This window comes from Haemaphysalis longicornis, unplaced genomic scaffold (genome assembly GCF_048455015.1).
Source record: "Haemaphysalis longicornis isolate Haplotype H1 unplaced genomic scaffold, Haemaphysalis longicornis Haplotype H1 scaffold_10, whole genome shotgun sequence".
NCBI lineage: Eukaryota > Metazoa > Arthropoda > Arachnida > Ixodida > Ixodidae > Haemaphysalis > Haemaphysalis longicornis.
In genome coordinates, this window is record NW_027526204.1 from 139,842,832 (window position 1) to 139,855,877 (window position 13,046).

Below are 13,046 nucleotides of genomic sequence, written 5' to 3' on the forward strand. Positions count from 1 at the left end.
AATAGGACGACGGGGGGGTGGGGAGGGTGGCGTCCGCGTTGCAGGCCAGTCGCGTGCGACGATCACGTTCCGTCGTTAAACGCGACCGAGGAGGCAAGGGTAAGCAGGAAAGACGACCGGGGGAAAGCGCGGGAAAAACAAAAGGGCCGGACGACGGGAGCAACAACAGCGAGCTAGCGCTGCCGTCAGCGCTTCTTGCTTCGGCGACGCCAAGCGAAACGAGCCGCTGCCGTAGCCGCTGCCGTAGCCGCGAGCGGGTCGCCGTACCGCGGGCGCACGCACGCAATCAATGCGCGTCGGACGCACTCTCTTTCGTTGTTGCACTCCCCTGGCCGTCTCCCGAATAACCCGGTCGGCGAACGTCGCGGGAAGGGAGCGGGAACAAGGCGGAGGAGGCTGCAGCCGCCGTACGCTCCGCAAGGCAACTTCACCGCAAGGCTCGTATTGCCGTTGGCTCCAGCATCTCTGCAGTTACCGCTGGGGCTGCCTCGGGCTACTTGGTCGTTGACTAAAATGTCTGTGGCCGGCACAACAGCATCTAGGCGCCACGATGGCGCACATGCCTGTGATTGTTTAGAACGCGCGCTTTTATTTGGGGCTTTCAAACTCGCCTCCCGGGCGCCTTCCGAGGCAAAGTGAAAACTGCCGGGCCGCCTTTGTGTGCCCCAGATTGGGTAGAGCGTGAAACGTGCTTTGCGATGTGTGTTTTTTTTTTTTTTTCACTTTTAACAACATCGCTGGTTAAGCTTTCAGTTCCGCCGCGGAGCGTTACCAGAAAACTCGCCGAGTCCACGGGAGCGTGCGCTTAGTGAGGAGCGCCGGGCGTCGGTAAACTCGCCCTTCGAGAACACTCTGCTCAGCGTTCATGGCGTGATCTCTCGCGTACTGTTCTCCTCGCCAGTTCACGTGCGTTCGCGGCTGAAGTGGGGAGCACAGACGCCGAGTTCGCGAAGCCGGTTGCGCGGATTCTAGCGCGTGCTAACGCGGTCCACTTTGGGAGAGATGTGAAAGCCTGCGGAGGAAACGATCCGGGCCTGCCAGTCGTGGAGCACTTTCAGCGACAAGTTCGGAAATCCATGGGAGGCGCAACAGCCGGGTCTCCGACGACAGGAGAGGGGCCGCAAGCTCTGCTGCTTCTCCAGCCCTGCACTGCCAGTGCAAGCTGCGCCATTTTTTTATTAGATGCGAAGCATCTCATGGTCGGGGCTATGTCCCTCCCTTGTTGTGGCGCCGTCCACACCCCCACTGCGCATGCTCGGCTTGCTGAACGCCCGGTCCCTTCTATGGCTCCTGGAGCGACAGTGTTGCCGGTGTCTTCCTGGGCCGGCACGAGACGAGCACGCTTCCCCTTTAAGGGCTCCTGGAGCGACAGTGCTGCCGGTGTCTTCCTGGGCCGGCACGAGACGAGCACGCTTCACGCGCCTTCGACGTTTCATCGTCGTCGGCGGCGGCGTGCGTCGGCGAGTCTCAGCGGGCCGTGATTACAAGCAGCCCACAACCATCCGGGGAACGTGCACCGACCTCATCTTCAGCAACTTTAGGGTTTGTCCACTACAACAGCCCTTGACTTTACATTTCACAGACCATAAGGCGGTCATAATCAAAGTGGAACGCCAACCACAGCTCGACGTCACCTACGTTGAACATGATGATGATATATGCTTAAATAAAGACAAACTTATACCACGTACAACGTCTCTCTCTCTCTCTCTCTCTCTCTCTCTCTCTCTCTCTCTCTCTCTCTCTCTCTCTCTCTCTATCTATCTTTAATGCCTCTCCACTCTAACACCCCCCCCCCCTCCAATAAAATTACACCATCTTCCCGTAGGGGAACCCTGAGTAGTATGCGAAACAGCCATGGGGTCAACGCCAATTCCCATTTCGCATTTCCGGTAAGTGAAAAGTGTGGTAGTTACCATGGAAACCAAGCTACGTATACCTCAACCTCACGGAAACGACGAACTGAAAACTAATGGGCACTTGAATCGACCCTATGCCTGCCTCGCATACTACTCAGGGTTCCCCTACGGGAAGATGGTGTAATTTTTCTGTGTCGTTTCAGGGAAAGGAGCAACTTAAACTGGCTACTCTACATTTCCGTCGTATTTTGTTTACCTTCTGTTCCAAGACGCTGCTTAAGCTGAGCGGTCATACGCGTGCGATATGCATCTCCCCTGGCAAGCGTGCAAGACACGTGGAAAGAACGAACCTTTCTTCAGAATACGCAGATCGGTGCTTCGTCCTTAACAGCTTCATGGTGTCTACGGCAGTCGGGAGGTAGTGCGCGTGAGGTAATTAATGCTCTAATCTATTAGACCAACAATTTCGGACAGATTATCTCATATTACATCTGTCTTTAACTCGTCTTTCTGTTGTGTTTCCGATACAGTCAGGGGTTTCTTACGTCATCTCATTCAAGCCGGCTCGTGGCGACAAAAGAGGGGGTCACCTCATGGGCAGTCATACAAAGCTTGCGCAAAGGAAAATATTAGACACGCCTACTCTTAGTTGCCATGTGACCTATCAGCGAAGTTGCAGGTGATTTAATGACCGCTATAAGTGATAACGATAAGTTACCGATTCGAAGCTTCGTCTGAAAAAGAGCCTGCGTGTCTTGGCGAGCCTGTCATTCTCGGCCAGTACCTTAGCTGATGCTGATACAACAGCACGGGTGACGTCACACGCACGTGACCCCAGGGCGTAGCACAGCTGCAAGAGACTATCACGGAATCCCGGCAAGCACCGACTTTTTTTCATTTACGCGGCTTGCCACTGCTTCCCTGCACTGAGATGACGTCACAGTTGCTGGCTTAACCGGAAATTGAAGTGACGTCATAACCGGAAGCGACTTTGAGGTTACAAAAAAGCTTACATCATCTTCCGCATCAACACCGGTTCCTTCTACTTGACAGTTATACATCAATGTAAAGTTGCCTTTGCCTCGTGGCATTTTTTCCCCCATGGGTGGCCGAAGGTGTCAAGTTAACAACTGCATCGTCAAATTATAAGAACTCCACCTTGCCTCAAAACACTTTGCTTACATGACGTTTTCCTGCTGCCGTCTTTGTTTTAATTTCTGGAACCACGTAAGCGCGCATTGATGTGCGCATCAATGTGCCAAGCAAGTGCGATTGATGCGCGAACCAAGTAAGTGCGCATCGAAGCAAGTGCGCATTGATGCGATGTATGAGCGTTTGACACCCCAGTCTGATGACGTTACCGAGATGTAATTTTAGTTCAGTTAGCAATCTATATTCTTACTGAAGAAATAAATCAGCCATAAGTGTTATGAAACTATGCTCAGAAAGAGCTTGTATACACCTCCAGTACGCATACCCGACTTCAAGGTATGTTGCGTACTTAGTTTAAGGCCTAACGTTTTGCGCTTGCTCGTGTAACTAAAAGCCCATTTCGTTGCACCGTCAGTAGTGGTATTAAAAGGGACACACGACACAGTGCTTTTTTTTTGTTGTTGTTAAAAACTGAACCCTGATACAGTTGTCACACGGTGTTTCACACCAAGAAAAAAAAAGGAACGTAATCGATATGCATTGCCTGACCTCCTTCATATTTATTATAGCAGTGGGACGCTAGCATCAACTGTAAATAAGAGGTTAATGGCACTGCCCAGAATAACAGGCGTCATCCCTACCTTAAAAGCCATCAAGCAGCGAAAAAATGGTTGCACCCAATCAACAGCCACAGTTTTCCCGACTTCCACAGAAACTTGAAAGGCAGCGAATTTCAAACTATTTTTTCCACGGAGAAAAAAAGAACCAAAAAGCAATTTTATTCGATTTTTCTTTTACAATCTGATGCATTGCATGTTTACCCCTTAAGATTTCCTAACCTTACGGGTTTTTTTTTTTTATTTCAATCCTTTATTTGCGTGGGGCATCTAACGTTCTAACGAAACCTCGTCCACAGCCAAAGCAACAACAATTTTCGCGGTACTCGTATTGTTGGCGAGCTTCCTCGCATCGAGAATAATATTTTACAACTGAGACGACGCCGGAAGTATCGCAGGGGAAAGGTCGCGTGGAAGAAAATATTTCAAACATGTTCAGAGTTCTTAGAAGGAGAACAATTGATGTCGAGATGGCGAAAGCGCGCGCTTTCATATTCCGTATGTCGCCCCATTGGCAGCCTGGATCTCGGAAGGGAACCAATCAGACGTTCGTATGTATTCTTCGAAAGGCATTGCAAACTTACTGACCGGAAAAAATAAAAATACACGCTTTTTTTAATAAAGCTTATTTTGCTAATCAAGGTTGACATAAACCGCTTTTATACCCGAATTTAGCGCTGGCGTCTGGTATTTTAAAATTGTCAAAAATGACTTACCTAGCGTTTAAAACTGCTCGAAGTCAGTGAATGCTCAAAAATGTGGCTTAACGGGCCAAAGCCAAGTAAGATGCGCGCGTCAGCGGTGGAATCCGGAAAAATTAGATTGTGCACGCGTTTCTTTAACCTGCTGCGAAATGCATGCATGCTCTCGTTCCACCTTTTGCGTCAACAATGTTCGGGAAAAAGTACAAGTTTAGGGCTCCAGTCGAAATCAAGCCGGAGTTCAAGTGTTCGATACAAGGACCCAAAGGCTGCATTTCTCGTTGAGACTAAATACAGGTACCAGCCGGCAGGGTACCATGAACGAGGGACTTTTTACCGTGTCTCCTTCATACCTATATCCTGTTCCTAGCAGCTTTGAGCTTGAGCCACGCAACTGCAAGCTGGATAGAGTTGTTGTGAAGGCGCCAGATGAAATTTGTTACCCAAAAGCGGTCGGAGCGAGTCCAAAGAGCGTGTAAAAATGCGTGCACACGCACATACACAACAGACAGACAGACAGACAGACAGACAGACAGACAGACAGACAGACAGACAGACAGACAGACAGACAGACAGACAGACAGACAGACAGACAGACAGACAGACAGACAGACAGAATATGTATTAAACTCGTGTTTTTACGAACTCATAAGAATGTATACAAGAAATTCGCTGTGACCCATATTTTGGTGAAAGCTGCAGCTACTTGAGCCTGTGTGTACTCGCTCGAGACCATTATTAATTTCTAATGTAAAACGATAACTCCAGCCAATAAATTTTGTTGTACCAATCGTTTGCTGATTATATACACATATATGAGGAGCTTTTTTTTCGAAATGAGTAAAATCCACCTGAACAAAATTTCATAAACAAGCAAAAAAATTTGTGACCGTGCCTAAATGCAACGCTGTCAAAGCTATTGTATGATATGTCTCAGATAGAAAAAGTTAGCTTTCACACCGTTGCATCTAGGTCCCCTAACAAATTTTAGTTTGTTTCTTAAATTCTCTTCAGATGGATTTAACTCATTTCGAGAAAAAAAAGCTCCTCATATATTAACTAAGGTATAAGCTCGGACGTTTAGTACAACATCCTTAGTACAAGTCTGATACGTGCAGCATAAAACATCGCGCGCCGTTCGCGGTTTGCTCGGAAGGCGTGGCTTATTCAATAGCGCTAAAAAAGTGCGAGAAAAGGTATATATAGGACAAACGGTAAGATGTGTTATGATAGATTGAGCGAGCATCGCAATAACGTGAAAAAAGCAGATAACGGCTGCGCGCACATTGTAAAGATTGTAATTGCTATCGTGATCTCATTAAGGGCTACAAAATTTATAAAAGTCGTAATCAGCTGACACGGGAGATCGTTAAAGCTTACAAGATATACTCCAACAAAGACACATTTGTCAGCTACCCTTTTGTACGGTCAACCAACGAAGAAACTGTTTTTTTTTTTTTAATCTGGTCATTATACGTTAACTGCAGTGGCGATCCTCTCCTTTTTTTCTTCCTTTGTAGCGACGGAATTCTGTATACAAGCAATTTTGTGCAAGAAACTCGCCTGTTGTTAGTCTTCGCTGTGTCCTGTGTGCGTCTCGCCCATGTCCCTTTTGCGCTGTTCCGAGGATTCTCATATACATCCAGATGTAGAACTTCGTTAACAATAACTGGTTTAACTAGAAAGGTTTTGCAGAACCTACACTGCGGAACCTCGTTACGAATAACTCGGTTAACTCGACGGTTTTTCGAACCTCCAATCGATCGCCTATATGTCGTCCACACATTTTTGTCCTTTTTATCTTAGAAGGTTTCCGCGCGCGTTGCGGATAGCCGTGCCTTTCACTTGCGAGGAATCAAAAGAACCCCATCACAGGGAGGGAAACTGGAATTCAAACTTCGTACATGCATGTAGCAAACCTTTTTCTCCAAAAGCCGAGTTAACAAAGCAACTGAAGTGCAAATTACCAATTCATAGACGACAATAGCGGCAGCAGCAACGACAGAAAACACATGTTTGCACCGATCGTATGCGCGCTCTGCGACTTTCGTGGAGAGTTTTCTGTGACCATTTGTCCCACGTTTCTCGCTAATACTCCTCTTCCTTTCCCCTTGCGCCTCCCCCCGCGTCGCTCTATCACCGCCTATCGTTCATTCCGCAACTTTTCTCGGTAGTGCTGCGTTCCGTTTAAGATATTTCTCAAGAGAAATTGGCTGCAAAAAGTCACGCACCCCTTCCGTCTAACAACGACAATAGTTGGACGCGAAGCAGCTTTCTCGTGGTGGATTTTTTGGTTGGCCAGTCCCACACTGCGAGCATGTGCTACTTTAGAGGTACGCACTACTCTTCTGGAATACCCACAGCAACTCTAGGGTGTGCACTCCGTAGGCCTAACTTTTGGGTTAGGGTGTACGGCGCGAACAGGTACCTGCTTCTTGGCATTCGCTTCGACCACGTCAAAATGGAACAATCGGATAGACGCCGGCTTCATAAAGCGGAGGACCCAGGTTCGATTCCAGCCACGGGAAGCATTTTTTTTTCTTTCACTTCACCCACGATCATCATTATCATCATCGTCGTCGTCGGGGAAAGTTGGCTTTCCTGCAGGGCGTTTTGGCGTACAACGGCACCAGTGGGGACAGCAAAGCTTCGCTTCAAAAAGCAATCGAGGCGAGTGTGCGCGACTACGCGTGGCATTTAATTTTCTTCTTTCTCGATAATGAGGCTCGTGGCTGTGCATTTTGTGAGAGAAAAATTGCTGTGTATTGTCCCGGTTGATGAATGAGCTAGATCATGGAACGTTAAAATTATTCATTAAAATGAGTTCAAAAAAGCGTTGTTGAGGAAACACAAGGTCACGGAGGTGGTTTTCGGGGAAACGACAATCTTTAGTTTTGAGTTTTAGTTTTGAAAAAACATCTTGTCCCTTGTTTAACACTCCGCACATATGAGGCAGGACCGAAAGCTGTGCTGGTCAGGTATTCAGAGCTAGTCAAGCTCATTTGAACATTTTATTTCTGAATATTATTGTATATATTCCTGTAACACGCCAAAAGAAGTCGAATAAATTAAATTATTTAACAATTATAATCGTTAGTGAAAAGTAACCTATTTTTAGCTTAGGTTCATCACTAAGCCACATTTACTCGTGCTTACGAATAAATCCATCAGGAGCGTTTGTCAAATTATAAATACCGGGTCTCCTCAAGGAACAGCTCAGGAACGAAGACAGCCTGTGGGATGGGCTGATTCTTTCGAGCCCTAACTGGTCGCACCAGCATTTAAGCAGGCTTTCTTCTTTCTTTTGTGGTGGCTAAAACTGTTCGGCAGTGTAAAAGACGCAGAAATCATAGAGTGGGAGGAGGAAGTGGGTAAAAGAAGTGCCTTTCCCCCTTTCCTTCAGTTTAAAATATTCTCTCCCGTAAGCCCTTCCTTCCCTTTGAAGGCATTCTTAAAGAGGTAGGGAAAAGGGAAAGGCTAAGAGTGCCACCTTGGGGCATACCGTCTCTTCCTGAGTAACGTCTCTCCATCTTTAACATCCTGATCCTCTTCCATTGTGAACTTTAGACGATGTTGTCAAACGCTAATCCGAGAATTACCACTCCAGAATTCCCCCTCCCCACTTCGCGAAAAGGTTCGCCTTTTTATATTCTTTTCTCACTTATGAGAATGAGTGACACCTCGAACGGTTTTTCTCCGGTGTACTGAAGGGCCACAATTTTGAGTTCTTTCCCCGCCCTGCGGTCGCGAGTAGGAGTAAACATTCGACTCATTTGCGCAGTGCCCCCACTTTCTCTTGAAACCCCCTAGGACCGTTCGGCCACGCTTCACAAACAACATGGCGCTGCGGAGAAGCTATCGAGTGACTTTAAAGACAATTCATCACCGCTTTGTCGCTACCTGCACCGCTGCTTTCCTGTCGTCGCTCGCGTCTGATTGGCGCAGAGCTTCGGTACACGTCTCAGTGATCGCGGGTTATTGCGGATGCGCACCGAAGCGTTTAGTCGCCATTCACATCGAATTTCGTTCAATTATGCCATGCTATGACTGATTCTAGAAAGAATTCTGTCATGCAAGGATGAACTCCTAGCATGGCAGGGCCTATTTAGGTCTCGACAAGACGCTAACAGTAACACGGTTAACGCCACACGGGCGGTGCGATAAGACAACAACCTTTCATAAATGCAATACTGAAGCTGTCTGAGCATACTAGTGGTTAAAGATTGGTTAGAGCTAGTATAAGTGCTGCAGCTGGGATACCATGACTGTGCCCGAGAAGGAAAGTAACATAGTTGCTGTGTAAAGTGAAAAATGAGACACTGGGAACGCCGGTGTTGCCGTTCGTGTCACGCCTACAGGCGTTAGCAAATTGTGTTGCCAACGGAGAACCCGAGCACCTACCCACACTCTGCAGTTTACGCAGCAAAGCCAGGTAGCTGACAGGAAATGCGCTGCATCCGCTTCGAATATAAACAAGCGACCCAGGTGCGCTACTGTCAGTGTGCTGGCGCGAACAGGGAGATAGTTTTCTCGGGCGACGAGGAAACTAGGCAAAACAGGGGCGGCCAGATAAGGAAAGCGGTCTTCGAAGGTACGGTTTACGTATACGGTTAGGTCCTACCTCTCTTCACACCTGCCGCGAGAAGTCTCAAACGCACCCTTGACTTAAATCATATCTTAATATGTGCACATACAAGACGAACACGAAGTAGTTTGGGACACATGTGACGCCAGCGTTCCGAGTCTCCAGAGGAAGACACAAGCCCACACAACAAATCCACACAATAAAAGCAAACCTAGCCAATAAACGTGGAGCAGTAAATAACGCGAGCATGCGAATAAGCTCGCCCCCTACATTAGCATATATCTTTAAGCGCGAAGAGATCTGCCTTGTTTACATTTGTATTGGTATGGTCTCTCGCGCTATGCACAGGTTCACTGAACTATTTCGAAATCCTTAGCTTTGTAAAACTCATTAGCCTTGAATGCAGAAGTGCAGCGACCTAAGAAGCGTTCAAAATACTGTTTATTGTTGTTAAAAGTAAATACTATCGTCTAAAGTGCATATTCATCTGTATAATACACGGTTCTAAATGTTTTTTGTACTGCATGGGCAGATCGGTTAAAAAAGAAAAAAAAGCGGAAGAGATTTTTATTTTTGCAGTCACCAAGCAGTGTACAATACACAAAGTTGTCATTTGCCACTGACTCTAACATTATTTCGCATGGATGCAGCCATACTTTAGTCCAGTGAATTTGCACCGACCGTGACACACCTCCATTTATTTTATTTTTTTCGATATTAGGTTATGCATTCACATTACTGTTTGCCTGACACGGCCACGTAGGGGCGATCAAGCTTTTTCTTTTGTTATATGAAGCAGAGTGCGACGAGAGGGGGTACCTCGAAAAAAAAGAAGAAAAAAAAAATGAGTGAAAACGGAAACAAAAGAACTCCAAGACGTAGTCGGCAGACTCTTATCACCTTGCAAATGTGTTACTGTTTGTTTTTCTTCACAGCCACTGCAAATGGCTAATCATCGTGCTGAGAGGAGGCGTCAACGCCGTTCAAGCTCGGTGTGTCACGGGCGAAAGAAAAAGAATCACCGGAAGACGTTATTTAATCATCGGCAGGGTCAGTGAGTGGCCTCGTCCTTTAAGTTCGCCTTCCCCGATGCGCCCGAACATTATACTTTGTGGTACCCCCCCCCCCCCCCCCCCAGCTCCACTACGTACATTAGTGGTTACTTGAATAATGCCTTACGCAGGTTAACCTTAAGCAGTTTGTTTCGCAACCCATGGTAAATCAATGAGAACAATCGTCGCTTAATCTGTACAAACTTGCGACACCAAGGTTCTCTTGTATTCATTATATTCAAATCTGATCGCGCGCGTATGCTCGAAGGGAAAAAATTCGTAAGCGATGACATCCGCAACAACTTCAGCCCACGGTTAAAATCCCGATCAACAAAAAACAAGAGTTCAGGTATACCTCACCTTAGCTCCCGCAAATGGACCATCATATGAACAGTTCTGTACGGCTCAGCAAAGTTCAGTTCGCGTCGGAGGAGTCTCTTTTGCGTTATATGCGCATTCAAAACTCGCGCTAGAACGTCAGCAGACGAGCTGCTTCTTGTGGTGTAGTTGCCGAGCGAAAAGAGGGACAATCAACCTCAGGATGTTGCAGGCAGTACAAATTCGGCGCAGCTCTGGTTCAATATAAGCGAATCAGCAAGCGCTCATTGGTCGTGAAGCGAGTGATAATGTGACGAGTTGAACGAGAAACAATCGCCGCAGTCCACAAACCGAGGGTCCAATTGTAGTGTCTCTCATACTGCTCCTTTCACGCACACATATTCATTCACTTTACCCCTACACGCATTGACACAGCTCTGGACAGACGCTTTGCACAAACCCGGGACCCCACACAATTGTCCCACAACGGGGTTCCCGAAATTCACGTGTGAACATCCTTATCTAACACCGACTACCTGCGATGTAAAAGCAGAGAGATAAAAGCACGTGACCAGAGGCGTTGGAGAATTGTGTCGCATGGGCTCTCCAAAACGATCATCGCGCTTTATGCAAGGAACACTTTGACTGGATGTACAGTAACGCCTTCGCTAAGTAACCGACTCTTCTTTTTGTTTAAGGGGAATGATACGACGCCATAAAACATTGAGAACGTGTTCTTTTACTAATTGTAATCCACTACGCGCGCCGACAGACGACAGTTCAAACCGGAGTGCGCGCCAGAGAGAACAAAGCAGGCGGAACGAGGTGTAGTTCAAATCAGTCGCTCCGTAACGACCGAACGCTCTCGCGTTATATTTCCGTTTCCTTAGCCGTTAGCGCAACCTATTAGCCCAACCTATGGCTGCAGTGAGCGCATCGAGGATGTTAGATAGCGGGTCCCGGCTCCGTCCCTTCCCGAGCCCTGGCGTCACAGCCGTCGGTCGTAGCGCGCCGATCCACTACTGAAGCCGCCGCTGCAGTCCGCAATCTCCGGCCGTCGTTCCCTTCGGCACTCTGTTACCAAGTGCTTCGCTCACGAACCTTGAAGCGGGAGTAAACACACGAAATAACACCGGGCGCCGAAGACGGGGTCTGGCTTTCTAGACGACTGGGTTCCAAGAGAACGAACGGAGCACACCGGCGTTGGAGCCTGGGTCCGAGGGGCCTCGGCTTCGAGCTGCGGACGACCGCATCGCCTGTTGGCCGACTCTGCCGACCTCGCTGGCTCGCTAGCCTAGAAGGAACCAGAGTGTCACGCGTCAGCCGAATTCCAAGAGTTCGGGTGGTCGAAGCGAGCGATATCCTGTGCGTGTGTGTGTGTGCGTGAGCGAGCAGCGCCGCAGCGCCGGCCGCGACGTTGGCGGCGCGCGGCTGCGAGTCGCGCTCGAGTCCGGCAGCGGCGGCGCGGCTGACGAGTAGGGAAGACGACGACTCCGGGAGGAACCGCGACCTCGCGAGGCTCGAGCGGGACGGTCGGGGACCCTGGCGACGTGCGGCGGGGGTGTGGGCGCCTCGGGCGCGCCGGGTAGCACACTCACCTCTGGCCCCGGCGGCGAGCCCCGGTCAGGGCGGTCCTGGCACGGAGCGCAGGCGGTCGGACGCCATCGCTGGCACGGGTCGCCCGCTCCTCACCCTGACAGCTCGGTCGCCATGGCAACGCGCGCCGCGCCAGGGAGCACAGAAACTGCGGCCCCGGGCTCTCGCGCGAGAACAGCTGCCGACCGCGGACGCGCTGCCGCTAGCGCCACCGCCACTGTCTTCGGAGAATCGGCCTTTTCTTGCTGCGACCTCTTTTTCCGCGCTCTCACGTGAGAGGGCGTTTGGAGTCCGAGACCCGGGTTGCCAGGTGGGTTCGGGACCCGGGCTCTGAAGCTCGGGCCCAGCTGCTTTGCGAGACGGGCCCAGTACTCTTCGAGGAGCGTATCGTCTTGCGCCGGCGTGGGACTTCGCTTGCTGTTGGTTTCAAATTAGCCATGCAGTTGCGTGAAGGGATCATCGTTACATTGTTCCTAAGATGGAGAATGAATCAGACGTTGAATGGTGCGGACAAGGAGGATACACGTGCATGCTATGTCATTTGGACGTTACCTGGAAGCAACGAAAACTGAAAACCAGGTAGGAATTTCGCGCCCGTCCACGAAACAGAATTCGGTATCTGTACACATTTGAACCAATAACGTTTTTGCCATTAACTTGTTCGGGAAGAAGGCGCGGTAGCTTTGTAATAGAGGATAAGTTACTATAAGCAGAGTGTATACAGAGAAAGAATAAGATATGCTTAGAAATAAATGTGAATAACATGTTCTAGAACAACACACGCACGTAAGCTTTAAACGCCTGCTGCTAGGAGAAGTCATGGGAAACTAAACGACGACACAATATTCTTCTGCGACAAGCAATTGAAAGTCCTAGCTATATTGACAAAAAATGTTAGGTTGGAAATACCGGCTAGAAATTACCCTTAAAATGTATTGTATATACAACAAACGGTAAGCTTCACCGCAATGTAGGCAACTAAGAAGGAAGTATTCCTAAGTGTCGTTTGTCTTTGCCGCTTATTATTTGCAATTGTCAATCACAATGCTTCCTGATAATACACATTTATTTTTTTGTTCATCAGTGCTGCTTGGGTTTATAATTTAGTTATCTAAATCAGTGCACCAACTTCGTGTTCACTAGTCCTAGATGCAAGGTAAATAAAA

General features: G+C 48.5%; 1 protein-coding gene across 3 annotated transcripts in view; it reads right to left on the reverse strand.

Moving 5' to 3' along the window:
• The window catches only part of LOC144159473 (uncharacterized), a 138,988-nt gene that overhangs the window by 98,215 nt on the left and 27,727 nt on the right, over positions 1–13,046 (reverse strand). The window contains exon 1 of one of the 3 annotated variants that reach the window (XM_077690989.1): positions 11,883–12,071. The exons of the other annotated variants lie outside the window; for them this stretch is intronic. The gene's annotated coding sequence lies outside the window, so the exon portion shown is untranslated. Of the gene's footprint in view, positions 1–11,882; positions 12,072–13,046 lie in introns of those variants that run through there. 3 annotated transcript variants of the gene reach the window in all.